Raw genomic sequence first — 25,121 nt, 5'->3', positions numbered from 1 at the left:
GTTATCTTGTATTCTTTTTTAAAAACGCCCATAAATGCAAATTCTTCTCTTATGATAAATAAACAAATTATTTACACACAAACCTATGAATTAGTAAATATTGAAATACTACTACTACTAATGTTTTTATTCTTTAATATACAGTAACATCAGTTGCCACCATGCGATTCCTAGCCAAATTAACTTGGGGTCAAGAAAATAAGACCATTTTTTGCTGAAGTTAATCATTTTCAAATTAAATGGGTGGGCTATAGAAGTTGATACACCCTGTATATATCACGAAATTTGGTAATATGTATAAAAAACTAGAAAGACATTTGATGGCCTAAGACCATACGAGGGAGTCTAGGATGTAAACTTGTGAAACTAAAATTTCTTTTCTGAGATCAGTAATCCCTAAACATTCGCGGATGTTTGGTTCCAGAAAACTAGTGAATGTTAAATCCATGAATGTTGAGTCCATTCCATGACGCCAAAAATTGAGATACAATGAACTGAAAACTTGAGAACTACAAAAAAAAAAAAAAAAATTCATTCAATATAAACGAAATAGAAGACATGTTTGAACATGTTAATTGTTTTCATTGTTTGTATTTTTTGATATCAAGGAAAGAAATAACCATTAATAGTTCGCTGTTTTGATGAATAATTAATTTCTGCATGTATTTCCACATAAGGGTTTGAAGCAGCCTCTCGACCCTTTTATCCCTTTTAAAATTAAATCTTCGATTTAAAGGTGGGTCAAAATCCATGATTTTTTTTTAGTAAGCTGGTCCCAAGGTTAAAATTTCCCTGAGCTGTTTTGAAGAAAAGCTTTGGCCTGCATAAAAAATGGAAAAAAATTAACATTTCCAACAATTTTATTCTTTTACCAAGGGTCAGGATTTTTTTTTTTCTGTTTTGGAGGAGGAGGCATTTTGTGATACAACTTCAACTAGAGAATAAAGCAAACTGAGACGAAGGAATGTTGAAAGCAGGCAAAAGTTTTCTGAGATACAATTTAGGCAATAGGCCTCCGATGCATTTAAAAAAAATTATTTTCCATATGAAAATAAAATTGTTTACACAACTGTTTTTTTCCCCTCGATTAAAGAAATCAGACTTGCGCAAATATCAAAACTTTACTAATTTTTTCATATGTGAAGAGTGAAAATCGCTAATGTCAAAAACCACGAGTGTTAAGCGATTACTTTATATGCAAGGGGTGTGATTTACAAAAGAAATACGAATTTTCTTCAAAAATTATAAGACAAATTTGAATAATAAACTAATAAAATATTGAACAATAATAATATAAATATTACATGTTGATATGTTCAGAATTATATATTTATGATTACATAGCTGTATAAAAAATAAATTATAATAAAACAAGTTAAATAATGAAAGTGAATAATATTAAAGTTCACTATATTATACTAAATAAAACCGTATTAAAAACAGAGCGTCCACAGCCGTAGTAACTAAAAATAGCAAAATTGGAAGAAAAATGTTTGGAAAATCTTATTTTATTTATTTATTCAAGGTTAAAAAGTAAAATACTTTATGATTTGATCTGCCACCGTTATTTGGAATGATACCCTTCGCCACAACTTGAATGTCAAGCGCTGCACAATGGGCATCTCCATGGACTTTTTCTCGCCAAGAGATGGCCATGCGTCAGTCTAGTGTGGCCTATTCACGTCGGGTCAACATAATTCTCTCTGTTTTGCTCATACTATCCATGGCCTACGGTTTGACCGACTGTTCGAGTTCTTTTAATTTGTCGGTCATTTTGTCCCAGCGGTTCTGCCAATCTTTCCAACAGAGATTCTTCATATATTTTTTGACGTCCGCTGGGCTCACGGGAGGTTCCGGGTCATGTGGCTTATCGCTGCTTGTTTGGCAACTTGTTCGGCATTTTCATTACCTTCTATGCCTACATGGCCTGGTATCCAGGCAATAACTGCCTCTTTTCTTTGTCCGTGTATTTCCCTGATTTTCTCTGGATTAGTGGGTCCATGGTGAAGATATTAAGGATGGCTAAGACCACACTGAGTGTGTCTTGTTCTTTTATATATTTGACGATAAATTGGCCAAAATTAAAATATACAATATATGCTTTTTTAGCGTCCTGAAGAAGGTGTAATAAAGTTCTGAAAGCTAGGTGAAGATTTAAGATTAAAAATATCTTTCTTTGTTCACATCGCTGATTACAACCAAGAGAACATTGGAGGATGATGGAACGACAAAACTCAACTGCGCATGCGCCTGCCAGTTTACTGACGGTTTGGATGCGTGATTGAACAAACCAATTATATTCCTTGTACAAAAATGCAGTTTTATGCTGCTTAAAATGTTTAAATTGCTCTACATCCGTTGGAAAGTTTAACTATGCACTTTATTCGAATATAACAGCTTGCCCCTCTTGTGTACAGAGTTAATTAACGTTCATAACTATACAGGTACATACACCAATGTTATATAAAAACAATATTTGCCTATAAATAGTTTATTATTTATTTCAAAATGACTCAAATAAGATGTAACGATTGCAGGCAGTGAGCCGTTATTTACAGCGATACACTTCGGCAAAACTTGTACGTCAAGCGGGTTTAGCATTCTTTCAGCCGTGAAATGGCTTCATTTTATAATAGTAATACTCCTTAACGCCACTTTATATTTACACAACAGTCTATTTAATTCAACTTTGCTAATAATGTAAAAAAAATGGCATTGATGAAATTGTAAGAGTTTGGTTGGTTAGTATTAATTAGCCAGCGTTTGAGGGCGAATCGTTGTTATTAGATGCTTTCTAAATTGACAGATGTACAAAGTTGAAAAGGCCGAGGAGTCGAGCCGCTGGAGTTGGGACTTAAGTAAGTAGAATTTGTGAGTTTTAGATGAAAAAGTTGGGCAATTAGCTCTCCGTTGAAAGGAAAGAGGTGGAGGAGTCTTCTGTCGGGTATCACTCTTAGTTTGCACCTTGGTTCCTTGCGGCCTCGACGGAGAAGGATTTCTAAAAGTCATTTATTTGCCAAGTCTAAAAAAACGTTTATTCCTTCCTTGATAACAGTTCTAGTTTTCTTGTTAGCTTAAATTTCCAAAACAAAATAAGATATAAAATATTGTCGATTATTCCAAAGTGAGTGGTGATTAGTGACCGTTGGTTAATGATTATTCGGAAATTGTGAGATGCGGTCTGGTGTGACGTAGGTTTCAGAAAAACATTTTCTTTATTGTGCCTACGTTTCGATCTTTATTGAAATCATCTTCAGAGCCTTGGATTTACAAACATTGTTTAAATTTAACAAATACATGTAGGATGTGGAAAAAAGTGAATTTATACAATGCAAAAAAAAATTATATTCAATCAAAGTATTTCTACTCATTCAAAGTTTTTCTGCGTACGCAAAATATCATGGAAAGAAACCCTTCACACTTTCATAGTTTTTCATTTTCAAGGTATGAAATAAAAAGCCAAGTTCGTCTAATAAAATGTAGAATAACTAAAAATAAAAAGATTGGTAGAAAAATATTTGGAAAATCTTTTTTTATTTATTCACGGTTAAAAAGTAAAATACTTTGTGATTTGACGTACTGCCGCCGTTATTTACAATAATAACCATCGCCACAACTTGAATGCAAGTTGGTTTTATCATCTTCTATTTACACATTAGTCAATTTAACTTGGAGCGTGTTGGAACGGCAAAACTCAACTGCGCATGCGCCCGCCAATTTGCTGACGGTTTGGACGCGTGATGGATCAGTCCAATTGCCATGTTCAAAAATGCAGTTTTATGCTGCTTAAACAGTTTAAGAATATTGCTCTACATTCATGGGATAATTATTTGGATTTCGTGAGATGCAGTCTGGTGTGACGGAAAAACATTTTCTTTATCGTGTCAACGTTTCGATTTTATTGGGATCATCTTCAGGGCCTTTTGTCGTCTGCATTTCAACAAAAAATTTCTCTTATTGATAGCCTATGCAAGTTTCTTCTCATTGTTGGCGATGTCCTCAGAATCCTCTTTGCTTGGTGTCCGTGCACGATAAAGAAAATGTTTTTCGAAAACCTACGTCACACCAGACCGCATCTCACGATCTCCAAATAATCATTAACTAACGGTCACTAGATACCACACATTCATGGGATAGTTTAACTATGCACTTTATTCGAAGAGAACTTGCACGCCTTGTATACTGTGTTACTTTTGACATAAATATATAGGTACATATATCAATATTATTGAACGACAATATTTCTCTATAACTATCATAGACTAACGGTCATTAATCACCACACACTTTTGAATAACCGTCAATATTTTATATCTTGCATATTGTGTTTTGGAAATTTAAGCTAACAAGAAAGCTAGAACTGTTATCAAGGAAGGAATAAACATTTTTTTAGACTTGGCAAATAAATGACTTTTAGAAATCCTTCTCCGTCTAGGCCGCAAAGGAACCGAGGTGCAAACTAAGAGTGATACACGACAGAAGACTTTATGACACTTTATTCAAAGATAACGGCTTGTACGCCTTGTATACTGTGTTATTTTTGACATAAATATATAGGTACATATTTATCAATATTATTGAATGACAATATTTCTCTATAAATAGTCTCTTTCTTCCAAAATGATTAAAATAAAATGTGACGTTTGCAGGTTGTGAGACGTTATTTACAGCGATACACTTCGGCAAAACTTGTACGCCAAGCGGGTTTAGCATTCTGTCAGCCGTGAAATGGCTTCAATCTATCAATACGAACGAAAAAAATCACATATGCATGTAATACCGTGAATGTCAAACAAATCAAGGTTGCACTTCTGTCAGGTATTCATGTAAGATCCAATACGAGTTGTAAAATTCTTTAGGTGTTAGAACTTAAACAAGAACTCAGACGATAAGGCCGAAATGGCGAAACGTCAAGCCTCAACAAAACCTCGGATGAAGTGGAAGTTCCTTAAGAGACTTTAAAGGTTGCCAATCTCTCTCCAAATTTAATTTTCCTTGTTAGGATTTTCTTTTATTTAGTGAATTATTTTAGCTAACTCTTTCATAGTTCAATCAGTTTCAAGTTCTATAAAATTATCAATATGTTTAGAGAACGTAAAATAAATGTACAGCATAATTTAAATTGTAAAGTATATTTTGCAAATAAAGATGTTCCTGATAAATTAATTTTCAAATAATTAACATTGAATACGTAGTATCATTGCATTTGCAAGAAAATGCATGGTTAATTTGTACAGTTTTTTTTTAGATCAGCATGACTTTTTTCGCTGTTTTATGTTACTGTTACTTGTATGATCTGGATTGTATGTTAAGTTTCATTGCAGAATCTGTCAACATTCAAAGATAATTGTCACTAGGGTATACAAGTTTCAATGTTAAAATACAAAAGTATTTTTTTGGAAAAACAAAGCCATGTGTTTTAAAATAAGAGTACAATAATAATAAAAACATCAAAACTGAAAAAGGGAGGCCTAGAAATACCTCTAAAAATTGATTTTGTACTGCAATAAATTATAAGGAAAATAATTGTATTATTGGTTGTATAAACAATAACGATTAAAATTATGTATTTTTGTTAAACAAAAATTCAGCGTTTTAAGGATCGATTTTAATTAATCGATTTGTAAGAGGTTAAATCATTCCATGCAGAAAAATAGGAATAAATATTAGCTAAATGAATGCACACAAAACGTTTTACAATAACTGTAATTGACAAAAAGTCCCCAAAAAAAGCCTCGGATGAAGTGGAAGTTCCTTAAGAGAATTTAAAGGTTGCCAATCTCTCTCCAAATTTAATTTTCCTTGTTAGGATTTTCTTTTATTTAGTGAATTATTTTAGCTAATTCTTTCATATCAACGTTCTATAAAATTAATTAAGGTTTTTAGTTGAGATAAAAAAGTCAATGGCACGAGCGGGATTCGAACCCACGATCTTCGGCTTGATACGCCGCTGCTCTACCACTTGAGCTATCGTGACCTCGATCAATCCAATTTATCTCAATTAAAAACCTTAATTAATTATAATATATTAATTGGTCAAGCTGACCACGAAATTAGTGAATTTAAGTTCTATAAAATTATCAATAAGTTTAGAGAACGCAAAATAAATGTACAGCATCATGTAAATTGTACATTTTTCAAATAAAGATATTTCTGATTAATCAATTTTCAAATAATTAACATTGAATATATAGTATCATTGCACTTGCAAGAAGATGCACGGTTAGTTTGATAGTTTTGCTGAGTCCAGCATGACTTTATTCACTATTTTATGTAATGTGTGATATTTATTATTATAGAATAAACACACGTAAACACAGCCGCAGCTACGCCAATATCCTTAATCAAATTCAATATCATAACATAAACACACAAAACTTATAATACAACATATAAAACAATCATTATATTCCACACATCTAATTAATTCTCTGAGTCTAATTCTTCAACAATTTGTCTCGCCTTTCCCTAATTAACCCCGTCTGTATAATTCTGAAAGGATAATCAGGCCGAACTATTACCCATATTTTACCCTTGTCGGCTCCTTTCACCTCAAAGAAGCCAACCCCCTCATAGAAAAATGTATTTCTATCCCTACTTTCTTCCCCACCCCTTCAAAATCCAACGGATATAAACAAAAGACATTAAAATCTCACTGGCACTCTCATCGATTGAGTCTCAAATTTATATCATTGAATAAATTCATTTTTTCACAACTTACATGTATTATTTATCTCAATAAAGATCGAAACGTTGGCACTATAAAGAAAATGTTTTGCTAAACCTACGTCACACCAGACTCATCTCATGATCTCAAAATAATTTTATTTACTATTAATTTACGATAGAGATCTGAATTGTTTGATGAGTTTTAGTGCTGAATCTGTCAACGTTCAAAGATTAATTGTACTAGGGTATTCAAGTTTAAATGTTAGGATACAAAAGTGATTTCTTGAAAAAGAAAAATCTATGTGTTTTCTTCTTCATTTTCATTTTCATTTCTTCATTTTCTTTTTCAATAAACAATGAGAAAAATAATTTTGTTTTTGTATTGGTCAGGTAAACAAAAACCCTTAAAATGATTTTTTTTTTCTAAACAAACGAGTATGTTAAGAAGACTATTTTGATTAATCGATTTGTAAGAGGTTGAGCCTTCCAATGAAGAAAAATAGGAAAAAATATTATCTAAATCAATGCACACAAATCGTTTTACAATAACTGGAATTGGCAAAAACTACATGCATATGTATATGATTCTTAAAGCATATCAGCAAATCCTTTGTGCACGGTGATTTAATTATAAACAAAACCCTTTATTTTTTCCCTTTTAGCACAGGATTTCTTCTATGTGACGAATTATATTTATAACTTTACAATTAAAACTGAAAAAATTCGAGTTGATTTTTTTTAAATTTAAAAACGTTTCTTTGTTTTCATTTTGTGGAAACGGTCATCCCGCAGGAAGTAATACGAGATAAGCCAGTAATGTTGACGGTTGGGGAGATAGTGAGCAAAAGAGACAGTTTCACTTATGCGAGAATAATTGTTTCACTTTCTTTCAAGAGAAGCTTTTTGATAAAAGCAAGCTAGACGGATACAAAGGACGAAGATGAAAAAATGGGATTATAAGACAATGGCGGTATAGCGGAGGGGCGGCAAAAGGGACGGGTTGAATATAACAACTTCGGAGAGGAAAAAACGGGAAAGAAGGCGCGATGTGGTTGCTTGGCGAAAATAAAAACCTAGGTGAGAAAAAGTTGCCTTTTGAAAAAAAAAACATTACCAAACTATTTTAGCATTTAATAAATATTTAGAACCAGGAGACCACCCTCAAAACTGCTATTAAACGAGTTTCATCTTTTCTTTGGAAAGTTGCCCGATCTATTTAAGATTTTATTACGTTTAAAATTTAAGCAGAACTCATCCAATTGGCTCAGACTAAACTTTAAAACATGGTTACGTACAAATGGTTCAATTAGCAAGCATGTATAAATAAGTAAAATCTTTTCTTCGCCTTTCAGTCAAATTTGCTTATTTAACCATATAAAATGTTATTTATTAAATTCACTAATTTCGTGGTCCGCTTGACCAATTAATACTTTACCATTAATTAAAGTTTATAGTTGAGATGAAAAAAAGTTAATGGCACGAGAGGGATTCGAACCCACGACCTTCGGCTAGATACGCCGCTGCTCTACCATCTGAGTTATCGCTTCCTCGATCCACTCGGACATCAAATTCGAATGCGTCAATTACATTCGTTTATAATACAATTGACGCATTTGAATTTCACAATACTACTTTCACGATACAATATGGTATACAGATGGCTCCAAAGCAAAAGAAAAAACCGGATCGGGCATTCTGTACAAGCCCAAAACATGAGCAATCAAACTTATTAGGAAATACACTTCGGTCCTTCAAGCACTGAATGAATAAATCAATTCTTGTGCCCTGGAAAATCTTAAAAGAGGTTACACTGGCAAAAACAATCCTCATAAGATGTGATAGCCAAGCAGCCATTAAAGCATTAGTATGTAAAAAAAAATCACGTCAAAATTAGTCAGTGAATGCGTCCAAAATCTCCAAAACCTGGGGATACACAACAACCTGATGATATCTTGGGTGCCAGGGCAAAGAGGAATTTTGGGTAAAGAGAAACATAGGCCCCGAACCTATACTTGGGATAACAAAAACAAATATAGAATCCTCCATCGCAGAATGGATCGAAACAAAACCACAGTTAAATAACCCTCACCAAGACTGGCAAAATCACTGCTGCAACTGGAGACTGACTCAGAGGAGTGGTGGGACTACTAACCGGTCACTGGCAACTGAGAAAACATCTACACAACATGGCCATATACAACGATGAGATCCCATCTGCAGATTATGTAATGAGGAAGAGTAAACATCCATCCATCATCTTCGAATGTGATGCAACAGCTCAATGGAGATTAACCTAACATACGAGAAAAACTTAGGGAATTTCCTTGTAGCAGTGACAGTCAATGACCTGATACTTCTAATGAGAAGGATTAAGTCTATTGCAGTGAACTAAGGAACTAGGAAGTTACAATAAGCCAGAAGGCTGCAGTGCCTGGGAAGCGCAAACCCCCCTTTTAAATATCCTTATTACCGTACCATTCCTTCCATATTCAATCCCAGTCTTGAATCAGCCGCCGGACCGTTTCTCTGCATCCGATATTAAATACCGTTGTTCAGCTTCCAGTATTTATTACAATTAATTAAGGTTTTTAGTTGAGATAAAAAAGTCAATAGCACGAGCGGGATTCGAACCCACGATCTTCGGCTACATACGCCGCTGCTCTACCACTTGAGCTATCGTGACCTCGATCCACTCGGACACCAACTTCCCATCTCAACCCCACCTTTTGAATTTTCCCTCCTTTTTGCCATTTTTCGGGAAAATTCAAAAGGTGGGGTTGAGATGGGAAGTTAGTGGATAGCTCAAGTGGTAGAGCAGCGGCGTATCTAGCCGAAGATCGTGGGTTCGAATCCCGCTCGTGCCATTGACTTTTTTATCTCAACTAAAAACCTTAATTAATTGTAATATATTAATTGGTCAAGCGGACCACGAAATTAGTGAATTCCAGTATTTAAATTTAAATTATTTATGGTGTTCATGATAGTAGAAGTTACTATTATCGTTTTTATTATTTTTCTTTCGGTGAGTGCACTGGAGACGAGTAAGTCTTCATCGGACAAGTCAACTACGTCTATCCGGTTCCAGGACGCCCAGCGAGGTTCCTCCTGAGCCCAAAGGTTCTTTATTCTGAATTCCAAAACACGAACTTTATCTGGCCAGATTTAGGGCTTTGGGCTTCAATAGGGTTTTAGGCCACAAAAGGGCGGTCTGGAACAAGCATGTGCTTGTCGACCAGCGTACAGGTAAATTCTAATTTAATTTTAACTTCTTTTTGTTATTTTTGCTTATTACTTTTTTAATCCGTAATTTTCTTGCTTGCGACTGACCAATGGCCCCTACAGAATCCTTATAAGGGCGATGAGACCGCAAAGGGAACCCAATGAATATGCACAAGGAATAAATAAGACTCGATTGAAGGTGGTTCCTAAGGGCCACTTCAAGTAAGAGCATATATTATTTGTTTGAAGAAAGCGTTTTAAAATAGGAAATTAATTGTTTTATTAAAAAAATCCCGAGTAGTGGAAGTGTGTCCAAGAGGTTTGGCAAATTGAAGTGAGATCTATGGCAAGGCCGATGGGCGTGTGGTGCACGTGCTTCGCTGTGTAAGGGCAGCGCGGCGGGCGCAGAATCTGATGAGGGCGGGCAGTGGCTCAGTCCGACGACTGAAAAGAGAAGCGCCGCTATTGATTCCGGCTTGTGATTTGGGGCGTCGACTCTCGACGAGGAGGAGCAGTGTGCGTGAGTGAGTGTGACTGTGTGTGAGATGACAACATGCCTCCTTCGCTACCTTTATAGCCAGGTAAATTTAAATTTTCCGATCGAAAAAGGCCACCAGCCTACGGGGGCCCCGGGACGACCGAAACCGATATCTCTTAGGGCCGACTTAACATAACTCTACTTGGCTTAATTTGACTTGCGTTTTATTCGTACTCCCTGAATGCAGTACTGCTGATAAATACTTTCCGTTTTGCCTATATTTGACGTTGTACCTTTGGTAGAATAAGCTGGTTCTTCAGGCGCTTCAGAAACATTCCTTCTATGAATGACACGAGAGTCAGAACATATAAAGTTTTTTCTAAAAATATATGAACTATTCTCTCCTCGTTGGCTTTTATTTTATTAATATAATATTATCTCGCTTTACTATTCAACAAAGAAAAGAAAATTAACAAAAAAAACAACTATAAAATAGAAACAACCCCTCGCTCTAACTTTAACTATATCAAAATAATTATTATAAGCCAATCAATAATAAGTACACATATAGATAAATAATTTACCGAATATAATTACACAAACATCTGAACACTCATCTTTACTATTAATAAAAAACAAAAAAACGTGTTTTTGTATAAAAAATAATTATAAATAAATTATTCCCTATAATTAAAATTTACAACTCATATATTGGTCATATATGAATTGAGAGTAGGGAAAAACCTTTGGCAGGTCAGACCTGAGGAACCCACCCTAATGACCTACTTCTTCAGGAAGATGACGGTCTCAGCTGTCGGAGAGGCGTACGTTTCGGTGGATCTCCACATCGGAAAAAGAGTTGCACTGCGATAAATACTGCGGAATGTGGCACTGCACTCGACCGGGTCTACAATTAGAGTCAAATTTTTTTGATTTTTTCGTTTCCACCTTGCCAATGATATGAACAATTCGGTGGGGTTTTTCACATTTAATATAGCATTGGGATTATTTTCATGTCCGCGCATCTTGAATGGTGTTTTTTTTTGTTCAACTTATTTTTAAAGTTTTTCTTCTTTAGGTCCAATTATCTTTACCGGATATTAGATTGTTAGAAGCCTTAAAAGTTCACGGGGGATTAAATCAACCCACCGTTGTTATGATGCATAATATTAATATTTTACTGACGGAATAAATAAATAAATGAAAAAGAAAAGTTTCAAATGTGATAAGTTCAATATCAGAAGAAAATGACAACGTGTCTATTTTTCCAGAACGATTTTTTTACTAGTTCTCTAGTTAATCACGTTTATTTAATACTATCTCCTGATACTAGGCCTCAAAAACAATGTGATCACTATTTTTTTTAATTCTAACAATACGTTTAAAATTTACGTAAAAATTAACCTAAAATAATTCAGGCATGAGTAGGTCTCTCCTTGTTAACATGATCAGTCAAATGTAAAGAAAAATATTAAAAAATTCATTAAAGGTATAAAATTTCATGGTCAATAGTGCATATATATTACTAATTCTACATAATATAAATTAATTTTTAATAATGATAATAACTGTTCAGATTGACGAGGGGGTTGAAAATTGTAGCAGGTAATATGAACTTATCCAAATTTATTTGTGACTGTTTATCTACTTGGTGAAAAAAATTCTTGGCCCAGCGTTTTTCTTTCAATAATTACAAAATATTCACTATAGCCTACGAGAGGACCAAACACTATTTGAGCTTATTTTTACGTTGTTTCAACTGACGATAAGCTTTCCTGATTCTTTTGTATTTAAAACTGGCCTTTTTTTTAGAATTGAATTGAAACTGTAAATCAGTTTTGTATCTGTGGAAACAATCGACAAAACTGTTTAACTCGTAAGCTCATTTGAGGTAAAAAATGTAATTTTTTTCCTTGAAAACAGCTTGACAGATTTTGACTATTGTCTGTAAACCAGAGATCAAATTTAAATCGTTTTAGATAGGTTTTTTTGACTATTTGGAGGTTGATTATCCTATCGATCGTCATCGACAATTGTTAAATCATTGTAAAAAGAAAGAGGGTTAGATTCAGAAAGGTCGTTTTACAAATTAGTCTTGTATTGGGAACTTTTAGTCAGAACCAAAGCGGGTGCCATCTGTTGCATCCACCAACGTCCATAGGCCATCAACTGACTACAACCTAAAGTAAATGGATTAAACTGATCCCGATGGTCAGTATAGTCTACTCGAGTTTTTCCTAAGAGTTCAAGAGTTCTTCACTATATATCAAAATTTAAAAAAAAATTTGTATTTTATTGAAGATTTATTCTTTTAGTTTCGACAATCTTTTGACTAATTGGCAAACTTTTCTGGTTTCTTTGACTGCCGAAAAATTATTTTTATTATGTAAAAGATCAGCTTTGTCTTAAGACGCAGTCATATTGATGCAGTTAATAATGAATTAGGATGTGAATTTATTCAAATTTATTTTATGCATTTTTAAGCCGTAATTGATTTAATCTACGTGAAAATATTTGAGCCAATGTTTTCGTTAATCTGCCCATTGTTCCTTGCAAGTTTTTTGTTTTGCTGTGCTTATGCTACACATGATATATTAATTATTGTTTTGACATCGGTTTTTAACTTTTCATTAATAAATGTACACAAAATAATGAAAGTTGATAAATAAACTCTTTTTTTTAACTCATGATGAATGAAAAACTCTCGGATTTATCAGTTGATTCGTCAGTTTGTAACGATCTGCTGTGTTTTGAGGACCTGCTGTTGCTTACAGGGTGCAACTGGTAGGGTAAAAGCTTAAATGATTTTTTTTTAGTATTGGGATTGTGCTCAATATGGTATATGTGTTGCATAATTGCCAAGCTTTCTACCTCTTTATTTGGCCTTCATCAACAGAACAATAACAAAATACAAAAGATTATTAATTTTGGACCCATAATTATATTTACCTACTTACATCATATATTGTCTAAATCTAAATACTGGTCAGATGTAAGTCCTCTGTGGTTAAATGAGGTTTACCTCTGTTTGATAACACACTAGATACTCATGTTTTTAGTCTTTTATCTGTACTAAGCTGAATAAAGATTATACATTTGAAATAAAATAGTTTAACTATAGTCATTTGGTTATTGATTTTAGTAGCATTACTGGAACACCTGTTTAAAAAAAGTACTCAAGTAAAAATATTATCTGGTAAAATTATATCATTTTTAGCACGTTTAATTAAAATTATAACACAAGTATTCTTAGAAAAATGGCCCGTGATTGTAAATATTTACTTTAATTTTACTTAACTGATAAAACTGCAAGTATTGATTGTTTTGTGTACCTCAACTCCGGACATGTATATACATTCACATACGTAAAGAATCAAATTATGACGGCATGCCGTGGTAATCACCTATTTCGGTGTTTAGGCGGTCCGGGGTCAGACCTCGGTTTCATCCGTCCCGCCGCAGAAGTTAGGTTCTAGGGGCTGTCGGCAACTAGGTCATTTCAGCCCACAACGGATGCAGTACTGTACATTCTCACTCATTCTCAAATACAGGTTTTCCTATTTACATATAAATTTCCTTGGTCGGCCGGGACGTTTTTTAGATCTGAAGAACCGTTCTTGAACGGTTTTTTTTCCACGTGATCGAATTAGAACGTTTAATTCGTTTCCATATTGGGCGATAGCTTAAAACACGAAATAACGATTTTACCTTTTATACGGGAGCTTAATTCTGCTGATTTTGACCCATCTTTCACATCTATCTCCCGCAGTGTGATGGTGCGGGTTTGTATGATTGTTAAACGATTCGGCAAATTACTAGTCATTGAAGGTATTCTGAATTCTTAAATGAATGTGGCTGTACTTCACCATAATTTTAAAAATGAAGAAGTTTATTATACAAAACTTGTTCCAACAAAACAACGATCGGTTATACATCAAATGGCAATTTGAAGTCAAACTTTAGGAAGGGAGGGTGTGCTTCTCTTATCTGTTTTCCTCTTTATTCGTTTGACATCTATCACTCCTTGCTCGCTTATTTCGACCTTCATTTCCTCTTTAGGGCTTATTATAAGTTCTTTTCCCGTTATTACACCCCGTGAGGCTTATGGTTGGCGACCTAAATTTGCTTTTTTAAATAAAACGTTATTCGTTCAGTCGTTCTCTCGCTCTGTATTTATGCATGTAATTACATACATACTACTGTAATTATTTATTTAAAGTAAAAAAAATTATAGCTAGTTTTTCGGATTAGGTTCCATTTCAAATTCTTTCCTTTTGCGAAAAATTAAACAATAATAATCTTTATTCACCGCCTAGCCATTTTACATCGCATACAAATACATAACATGCAGCACATCGTTTATGTTGGAGCAACACGATATAATTTTATTTTTGAAGTTTTGTAAGCTATTACAGAATAGATCTATGTCAATACATTTTAAAAACAATTACTTAAGGTTTTTAGTTGAGATAAAAAAGTCAATGGCACGAGCGGGATTCGAACCCACGATCTTGAGATGGGAAGTTGGTGTCCGAGTGGATCGAGGTCACGACTGCTCAAGGTAGAGCAGCGGCATATCAAGCCGAAGATCATGGGTTCGAATCCCGCTCGTGCCATTGACTTTTTTATCTCAACTAAAAACCTTAATTAATTGTAATATATTAATTGGTCAAGCGGACCACGAAATTAGTGAATTAACTTTTTAAAAAGATAGTACCTACTCACAATAAGTTGTTTTGCAACGATCCGGATTTCTTTTTAAAAAGGACTGAAGACCGCACTCATTCCATCATTCATTATTTCTATAGATCTTTCTCTACTGAAACCTACATGCTCTGATAAAAAGTGAGAATAAATAGTTAATATTACAGAAAGGGATAAAAAATAAATTTTTATGTCTAGTTAATTTCAAAGAAATATTCGTATAAACTCGTTGCTTAAGGTCAGATCTTTCTACAATAAAATTTAACAATTTATATAAAAATATAACATCATAAATATCTCTTCTTATTTTAAGGGGAATAATTTCCATCGCAGCTCTTAGTTCATCATAAATTATATAGTCTAAGTGTAATTTATAGGCTAAGAATCTTAGAAACCAATTTTGAACTTGTTAAAGTTTATTTTGATGTATTTGAGCATTAAAACATCTCATTAAAATCATTAACTTAAGCATTTTCTTGCTTTAATTTTATAAATGCATAGTGATAAACTAGCATTGCATAATTTGTTTTTGCAATAATTAATTTAATAAGTCGTTCATGTAAGAATGGCCGAAGTTGAAAAATTCACTTAGACTGTCAATATAATATTATATAATCTCTCTCTCTTTTTCTCTCTTTATATATATAATATATCCATCTATCGATTTATCTATATTTCTATATTTTTCTTGTTTTAATTATAAACGTAGTCTCAGTTTAATTGTAAGAGAGGTGGGCGACCTAAATGTGCAAGCTTTTTTAAATAAAACGTTATTCGTTCATTTCTTCTCTCGCTCTGTATTTATGTAGCTATAAAACTGTTAAAAAAATTCACAAAGCTTTGTGTGAAGTATGTCTTTCGTATATGATAACGTTATGTGACATTAAATTTTAATTTTATTTAATGTTTCGAACTCTGATTGAATTTTGGCTCCCGGAAAAAAACCTCAATTAAAATCGTCTCAACCGAATATGGACAGAATCTGCGGAAGCTCAGCACACGTTGGCCCATATCCACATGTATCAGACATCGACCTGCCACCAATCGTACCCGTTGATTTCGAGCTTTGCAGAATCGCTGGAAAATATCCTGTCCCCAAATGCTCTAATCCTCTAAAATAGTAAAATTAATTAGGTTTATTGGTGTGATGCTGAAACGGGATACTTTGTGCTGCAAAGGAGAGAGGGCGAATGTTAGAGGATAGCGGTGCGAGGGCGCTGCCCCCAAATCGATACAGAACCAACCCAGAGAGCCCACTATTTGTGTTCCCCAGCACGCTCTTTCCTTCTCGCCCTTTCATCCTTTCCTTTTTTCCCCAGAAGGTCTAGTATTGATTAAAGCCTTTTTAAATTTATTTTCGCCGTTTATAATTCCACTCTCGTTGGCAGGTTTTACCTAGAAGTGAAATCGGTACGATTTGTAATCTGTTAATCATAAACGACATAACAACCCGGGGGGTATAATTTTTCCCGAGCTGGTTAGTGCAGTTTCGTAATAATAACGTCTTAGAATTTCTTTTATCACCCGGTTTTTAAAAACCGTTCTGCCAATTTTGATTTCGTCCTTAAAAAAATATATATTTTTTTTTATTGTAAAAGAATAAAATGAATGCGGCTAATAGTCATTAAAAAGAGAAACAAATTACGACTGTTTGTACCGCAAAATGGGAACTTTTTCGTATTTTATTCTTGACTGATTCGGACTTAGATTTGATATGCAGCAGTGTTTAGTGTTGAATAATTGATACACAAGGACAAAACCTAGATGATTATAATCAAGGTTGAATTTAAAGAAAAGCTAAGGCTTGTTTGTTCTTTTATAAGCATTGAAAGTTTATATTTTGCAATTTTCTTTAAACAAAAGAAGATATTTACAAATAAATAATTACTTCCTGGAACTCATTTTAAGCTGTAACCCAGTTATTCGTGGACCGTAGATAATCATGAAGAATATTAGTTTATTTTGTGGAAATCGTAGCATTGATATTTTTATCAACCGCAAACTTTTTTTTCTTAATATGGAGGTGAGTCTCTTGTACGGGTGGTCAGGGGTAAAAGAAAGGTTGCCGGGATGTATTCGTGTAAACTAATTTCCTGAACCAAAAGGACTTCCCAAATCCGTAAGCCAAACCTCCGGTTTGCTAAGCCCTGTATATTTTTCGAACGATTGAGTTCTATTTTCTTAAGCAGTTCGTGGTCAGAGCCTTGAAAAAATAAACGAGTAATTATTTTTTTATAAGAGTGATTCTAAGAACACATTTTTCAAGTCCTTTGGTGCAAAAATATATCGAATTTGTAAATTTCAATTTTTTGTCTTGAGTCCTAGTAAGCTATACACACGTAAGTTTTTATTTTATTACACGTAAACTATTATAAATAAATACAATTAATATCTGTATGTGTTTATTTAAGTCAGTTGATACACTCAATAACAGACGATCAGTTTGTATCTTTCTATTTACCATAAATTAGTTAATGAGTTCTACAATTTAATGATTTTTTGACTATAATTAACCTTCATATTCATGGATTTGATACATTTAACAAATACAGAGTGTTAAAAGCATGTTGCGACAAAACAAACTCAAAATAGTCACCATTTTTATATTTTCTTATGGAAGTTAGATATATTGTAAAAAATAATAAAATTGTGAGATTTTTCGTATTTACTTGAGGGTGATGAAGATGTCATTTGGTCGTTACTGATAATTTCGGTCTGTCTGTCCTCGCTGTTTTCCTCTGTCAGACCCGTTTAATTAAGAAAAAAAATTAATTTAAAAAATCATCCAAACCCAAAACTGAAGGATGACATATTTTTCTATATTGCGTATATTGCTTTAAAGCTTTTCGTTTTAACTTAATTAAAAACGGTTTAAATACTACGCCACTTTGTAGATTTTACCTGTTACTTTAATTTTATTGGTATATAATTCAAACATCCGGCAGATTGAATCGTGCAGTGAAAAGTTCAATCCAATCGAAAAATCTCATTAAATTTATTTTCTTTTGTTACTTCTTAAATAAACATACACCGTTTCGTGATTTTATGATTTGTTTTTGCTCAGTTAATTCGTGTTCGATACTGCAATTTCAACGTCGATAAATTCGCTGGAGGTGAATATTTTTTTTATTTTGTTCTTTCTTGAGAACTCATATTTTGTTGAATGGTAGATTTATTTATTTTTTTAATATCTGTTTTACAGATCCTCTGATTAATTAATAAAAAAAAAGCGAGAGACGAAAATAGTAAGATATAGATAGGTACATAGATAAATAGAGAGAAAGAATGTATTAGAGATAGATAGATAGATAGAGAGAGAGAGAGAGAGAGAGAGAGAAAGCGAGAGAGAGAGAGAGAAACATATAGCGAGGGTAAGAGAGAGGGTGAGAGATAGAGAGAGTTAGGGAAAGAGTGAGAGTGAGAGAGCGAGAGCGAAAGAAAGAGAAATATAAAAAGAAACAGAAAAACTTTAAAATAAAGATAGTGATAGCAACATTGCCGAAATTAAGTTAACATTTTAATTGAATGATTTCATTTTTCAGTTCAACCATTTCACCGCAATTTCGGAAAAAAAATTTCATAATAAAAAAGATTAATTCAGTTCCATGAGATTTTAAAAAAGAAATTTAATTATTAACATGTTACTTAGAGAATTTTTCTTATATTTTTTTATTTTATCTCTTTCCTATAGTTTTCTTATCATGAAGATAAAATGTGGATTTGCAGCTTTTTTCCTTAATTTAGACTTCCTCTAGATATTATAAGCTTTGAGTTTTGGAGAATAAAATCCATTCTTTAGTTTAGTATATAAAAATAATTATTATTTTGGTATTATTTTATTAGGCTAGTTTTTATACATTTTGTTATATTCTGGGTATCGATTATTCTATTTTAAGAATTATCTTAACGTGGAGTAGTAATTCAATTAAATATTATTCTTAGAAGTATTAAAACAGTTGCAGTTTCTTGATAGTGTAAGGTTTTATTTCAGAAGAGCGTTGTTGCTAAATGTTCGGTTAGGATAAGAAAACGGCGTCCCATAATGTCTCTAGTTTTATCTCGACCGTGATGGAGAGCCCTCGCTCTTCTTATCTCCTGCTTCTTCTTGTCCATCCTCCAGGTCCTAGCTGCTTCACCCTGCGTCATAAAATATGCAACATTTCCAGCCCTTGTAGGCCAGTGTTTACTTATTTATTTCATCAGTGATCAGAGGGGTTTCAAAATTTTTCAATAATCGTTTGTATTTTACCGGGGTCGTCGTTCCGTGAAAATTTGCATATTGCTGTAATTAATGTGAATTAAAGCTGACAATTTGATTTGTTTACAACTGGGTTTACACCGTATAAACGGATCTTAAACCGCTTTTCAAATTAGCTGTGATTGTTGAATGTAATACAATTTGCTTCTCAAATCAGATGAAAAATAAACCCAACTTCCTAGTAGTTTTCAGTTTTGAAATCTTCTTCAATGGAAATTCCGTTTTATTGCATCTTCCAAACATTTTACAACGATTAACTTCTAAAGCTTAGAATTCTTATCAATATAAACAGAAATTATGAAGTGTAGTCAAATATCCGATTTTTGTCCTTTTACTAACATACGAGACGAATCAAACAACGTTCGATTTTACACTTTTTGAAACTTTGACTTTTAGCAATTGTAATAACCACTTGATCTTCAAAGTGTACATATAATTGCATAACCTTTTCAAAATAGAAATATTTTTGTTAAAACACAACACACGAACGTGACTACAAATCGTGTAAATTTAACCTTTTAGAAAGTGCCAATATAAAATAGAAAAAAAAATCGCCCTCTAGCTGAGTTCGAATCCTTCAGAATTTAATGTTATGGCACTTGGTGAAACTATAAAACTTAAGTGTGGTGGGGAAAAAGACTCTAATTTATAAAAACACAGAAGAAAGAAAAGACCCTACTAAGTTACGAGAAGAAATGTCAAAAAGCTACCTCCTGTGTTCTATTCAAAAATCAGCAGAATAAAAAATCTTAAAAAAAGCCATGGCAACTTCTTTTTAAAAATTTAAAATAAGATATCCCTTATCAATAACACTTAATGAATAAAATCCGGCCGAAGAAGTACATACAAATTACACATAAACCAAGTTTTATTTGAAATAAATATTTGTTATACTGCAATCTTGAATTTGTACGTATTATAAAATCTGATGTGCTTTACAATATTGCAAAGATATCTTATTTGTAAAAAATAAAACTTCAGAAACTAATAAATAAAATACTTAATTTTTCCTGAAGAACTTGACAAAATATAATAGATTGATAGATAGATAGATAGATAGACAGAGAAACAGAAAGCGAGAGAGAGAGAGAAACAGTTAGCGAGGGAAAGAGAGAGGGTGAGAGATAGAGAGAGTTAGGGAAAGAGTGAGAGTGAGAGAGAGAGAGAGAAAGAAAGAGAAATATAAAAAGAAACAGAAAAAATTTAAGATAAAGATAGTGATAGGGAACTTAAGCAACATTGCCGAAATTAAGTTAACATTTTAATTGAGTAATTTCATTTTTCAGTTCAAACATTTCACGGCGATTTCGGAAAAAATTTAATAATAAAAAAAGATGAATTCAGTTCCATGAGATTTTAAAAAGAAATTTACTTATTAACATGTTACTTAGAGAATTTTTGTATATTTATTTTATTTTATCTCTTTCCTAGTGTTCCTATTCTCTTTCTAATTAATTTTTTCTGAAGAACTTGACAAAATATAATTTGCACGATAGTTACGTGTATATTACGCTTGTGTTCATAAACGATTATTATGTTTTGTACTGGAAGGATTGAATTTGATAAAAGTTGGATGTTTTGCCTAAGCTTCATAGTTTCATACAGTAAGTCCATGTCGGTTTGAGTAATGTTTTGTACATTAGTCTTTTATTGTTAAGGCAGAGTTCGTAGGGCCTATTGAGTAATTGTCGTTTCAGTCTATTATGAGGATTCAACGTGAGTTTGTCGATGTATAGTTCTAAGTAGCGAACACAGTTTGTTCGTGGATAGAGGAACACGATTGAGGTTTACAGAAGGAAGGATTGCTAGCCTTAATGGGAACTTAATGTACTGGCATTTATTTTCATTTATTTTTACCCTCCACTTCTTTAGCCAAGGCTAAGGACAGACTGTAGAATTGCATCTGCAAATGTAAACGAGAAAGTATTTCGGTGATTAGGTGTATCAACAGTATTTATTATATTATTGGAAATTTATAAAAAACGGAAAAAATGTGGCGACCGTTAGAGGGCGCGTAATGGAAAGTGCACAGAGTCTGGTAGCCTTCACTAACTGTAACAGTCCAACCTTAGGTGAGGCGACGTTGTGTCGTGTTCTCATCTTAATTGTAATCCTTTGTTCAAACCATTTTAACTAGCTGTAATTCTAGTCATTAAAGTAATACTCTGTGATAACATATGTTTTTAATGTCAAAAATAGCTAGTAAGAACAAAAACAGTTGGACTTGTAACTATATGAATTCATTAGTGAGGTAATTTTAAAAAAATGTTATTATATATATAAATTATTATTGTTTGTCAATTGTTAATGTTATATGCGAATAATTACTCACTACTTTATATAGATGTCTTGTTCACCATGTATAACTGAATGCTGGCCATGTGCTTCATAACCTAAACCAAAGCACTTTTACCTTAGTTTTTTCCGATGAGAATTTTTTTCTCTTCTCTCTTGGGAAAGTATGCATTATTGTTTTAATTGTTGATTGTTAAATTTATATTAATTTGTATATTTTTTCTTAATAAATAGACCCTGGTGATGGCAACATAATGTTGCCGAAAGCTTGGTGATCCGAACATTTTTGTCTTTCTTTCACCTGTAAAGAAGATTTGAACTCTACATTGATTATCTGCAGGTCGATCTACAAACATCATTTCTTCAGTATTTATTATGTAAAGGATTGGACTAAGTACACTACCTTGGGGGACTCCTGCTCGGATGGGATGGATGAGTGAATAGGAAGAACCGTATGTTACCGAGAAGTAACAGTCGGCAAAGTAGGACTTGAGGATAAAGTAGTAGGTAGTAGGGAGAATGCCTTTGAGTTTACACATCTCAGCATGCCAAACCGTTCGAATGAATGCGTAACCTCGAGGAAGGCAGCCGGACAATACTGTTATTTCTCAAAAGGGGATGCGATAACAGTGATATTGTTGATCTGTAAAGTGCAGATGTCAGAAACCAAAAGTCAGGGATAAAATGAAAGGAATTAAGTAATGGATAAAGACATTGTATGAGGAGCCTTTCAAGGATGTTTCCCATCAAAGGACGAAGGCTTATGTCACGATAGGACGTTGTGCAATGGTTCGTTGGGATCCGGGATCATGATAATTGAGGCAAATTTCCATAGGGTAGGAAAGCGCAGAGATCTTACTTTCCTAAAGGTGGCCATTCATGATCGCTCCAAATGGAACCGCGCCAAGCCGTATAGCTCCATTTGGAGTGCCTGAAATTTAAGGGGACATTCATGACCGCTCCACAGCCAGTCGCTCCGTACGTCATCTAGTGAATTATCTTCTCAAAATGGATGACGATCTCTTGTGCTACGCTGCTGTTTTTTATATATTAAAAGCAAAAACCGAAAAGGAAATGGTGTAAAGAAGTGGCTCCTGAACAGAAGCCGTAATACCCACATCAGTTTGATGAAAGATCTTTCTATTGAACACGCTGATTGGAGTTTTAAGAATTTAAGGTTGGATGAAACGTCTTATTTATTCATTATATTTAGTCTTCTTTTCTTACTTCTTTACTTCTTTTAATTATTTTTTGGAAGGTTTTGATTGAAATGAAAAATCTAGTGCCACGAGCGGTATTTGAATCCATGACCTTCGGCTCAATACGCCGCAGCTCTACCACTTGAGCTATCGTGACTGACAAAAAAAAAGATTAACGTCTTATTTATATTTACTCTAGCTTGTTACCCCCTTGATTAGAAAACAAAAGACATCAGAGTAATCATCACTCCACATGAAAGGTTGGCAGCCACATTACGTTCTCTAAGTTCACTTAAGTTCTCTACTACGATTTCTGCTCAGCGCTTAGGGGTTATCAATACCCCATCTCTCATAGCATTTGTATCCTTTGTTTTGAAAAGGTCGATCAACAGGTAGAGGACTGAATTTCTTTTATTTCTATCGTGGTAATCATTGTCCACTACTTTCCATAAACATAGTAAATTTTCATACAATTCAATCACCTCAACAATAAAATCTCGATTGGATCTCATTGCCAATAAAGAAAAAACGTTTTTGACTTTTTGAGAGATGTAGGACGGAGATGTTTGCTCAGTGACAGAAAGACGGAGACTGCGCCAAAAAAAACGGGGGTTTTTTCCATTCACGACCAAGCCAGCGCTCCAATATTCCACCGTTCAGGCCAGGTTTCCCATTCACGAACGCGCCATGCCGTAAATGTTTGGAGTGGCGCGATGGAGTCTGGACCGGTCGAATATTCGGCACAGCCGGGCACGCCAGTTTAGTTTTGCCATTGACGTGGTTTTTGGAACGGCTTCGCTCCGTTTGGACTGCTAGCAGCGATCGTGAATTGTCACCTTAAGAGGATCAGAATTGACCAGAACACACAGAGTTGCACGGCTCCCATTGCTCGTTAGCACATCAATTAGTCTTTGGACGATTGGTCTGCTGTACTTTTTACAGATGAGTGTAGATTTGCTATACGATCTCTAGAAGGGCTTGAAAGAGTGTCGATACGGCGAAATGAAAAGTAGAAAGCTTGTAATTTTTCCCTTAGCCAACGTTTTCTACGTAGCTCAGTGATGATGTAGGCGGAAATTTCAATGGAGAGTGGCACAGAGTTGGTCGTTGCTCGTGGAAAGTCTTGACAGGCAGTCGCTATGTGGATGACATTTTGGAACATCGTGCGTTGTCTATCCTTGATGAAATCAGCGGCAATCTTATTTTAATGCACGAAAATGCCGGTCCACATGTCGCTCGCGTAGTTCAAACGTACCTTCAACAGCGTAACAGCAGGGTCTTAGCCTGGCCAGCATCTACACAACATGGGCATATACAAAGCTTCCGTTTGGACTGCTAGGAGCGATCGTGAATGGCTACCTTAAGAACACGCACTTATACATAAGGAAGACAAAAACACGTTTAGGAATTTGGCAAATATTTGCTGTAATTAATTCTTAACCGGGAGATTATTACGAGGAATTTTACAAATAATGCATTTGACATCAGATGGAAAGAAAACTTGGGGGGGGGGGTTCAAGTGGAAGAGGTCTGTCAGGATTAAGGAGGTGTATAGACTAAACCTGCAATACCTAACGGTCGTGCAAAATGGTTGACTCATAGCCTTAGTTTTAACATTTTTTGTTAAGCTACTAAAAATCATATTAAATCATATTAATACACGTTACCAACTTGTGATATCATTTATGACAAATACATTTTAAAACAGAAATTTTTTAAGTTTAATTTTTCTGATCTGACTTGTATTGTAAAATGTTTTAACAAAACTCCAAAACAAGTGCAGGAAAGTTAACAAAAGCAAATGTTCTAGGACCGATTCTAATATTTATTTTTTAAGCATTCTATTGCGGAGAAATTTAATATCTATTTGAACTTTTAAAAAAGTGGCCTGAGGTGACTCGATGTAGTGGCTTTATTTATTAAAACTGCTCAAAAATGAATAGGGATAGTGCCAGTTTTGTAGTATTTACTTCCCCTCGCTTTTTTATTTATTTTATTAGAAATTGCATTAAAATTTATTAGAAATTATTAAGTTTTTCACTGAAGGAAAATTTAATTAAGGGATTTTGGAAAATAAAAGGTTTAAATTCCATAATTTTGTTTATGGGTCACAATAATTTTTTAAACAATTAATATTGTGTATAATGACCTCTGTTAGCATAAACCTCTGTGCACCTGTTAAGTATATTTTTAAGAAGGTTGTCACTAATTTCATAAGAAATTTCACTCCATAGATGTTTCAACGCTGCAGTCAGTTTTTACAGGTCAACTGGTTGCGGATGGTGATCGAAAATCTTCT

The 25,121-nt window shown here is 33.8% G+C and overlaps 1 protein-coding gene across 1 annotated transcript in view; it reads left to right on the top strand.

The window, feature by feature from the left end:
• Positions 1 to 10,372: 10,372 nt before the first annotated feature.
• Positions 10,373 to 25,121, top strand: part of LOC106662128 (glucose transporter type 1) — a 115,993-nt gene continuing 101,244 nt past the window's right edge. Inside the window, exon 1 of the mRNA XM_024224776.1 lies at positions 10,373 to 10,469. The gene's annotated coding sequence lies outside the window, so the exon portion shown is untranslated. The remainder of the gene's footprint in view (positions 10,470 to 25,121) is intronic.

The sequence above is a fragment of the Cimex lectularius genome, unplaced genomic scaffold, assembly GCF_000648675.2.
Source record: "Cimex lectularius strain Harlan isolate CLEC.00 unplaced genomic scaffold, Clec_2.1 scaffold22, whole genome shotgun sequence".
In the NCBI taxonomy this organism is placed as follows: Eukaryota; Metazoa; Arthropoda; class Insecta; order Hemiptera; family Cimicidae; genus Cimex; species Cimex lectularius.
Note: the sequence above shows the minus strand (reverse complement) of the source record. Positions and strands in the feature narration are given on the sequence as shown.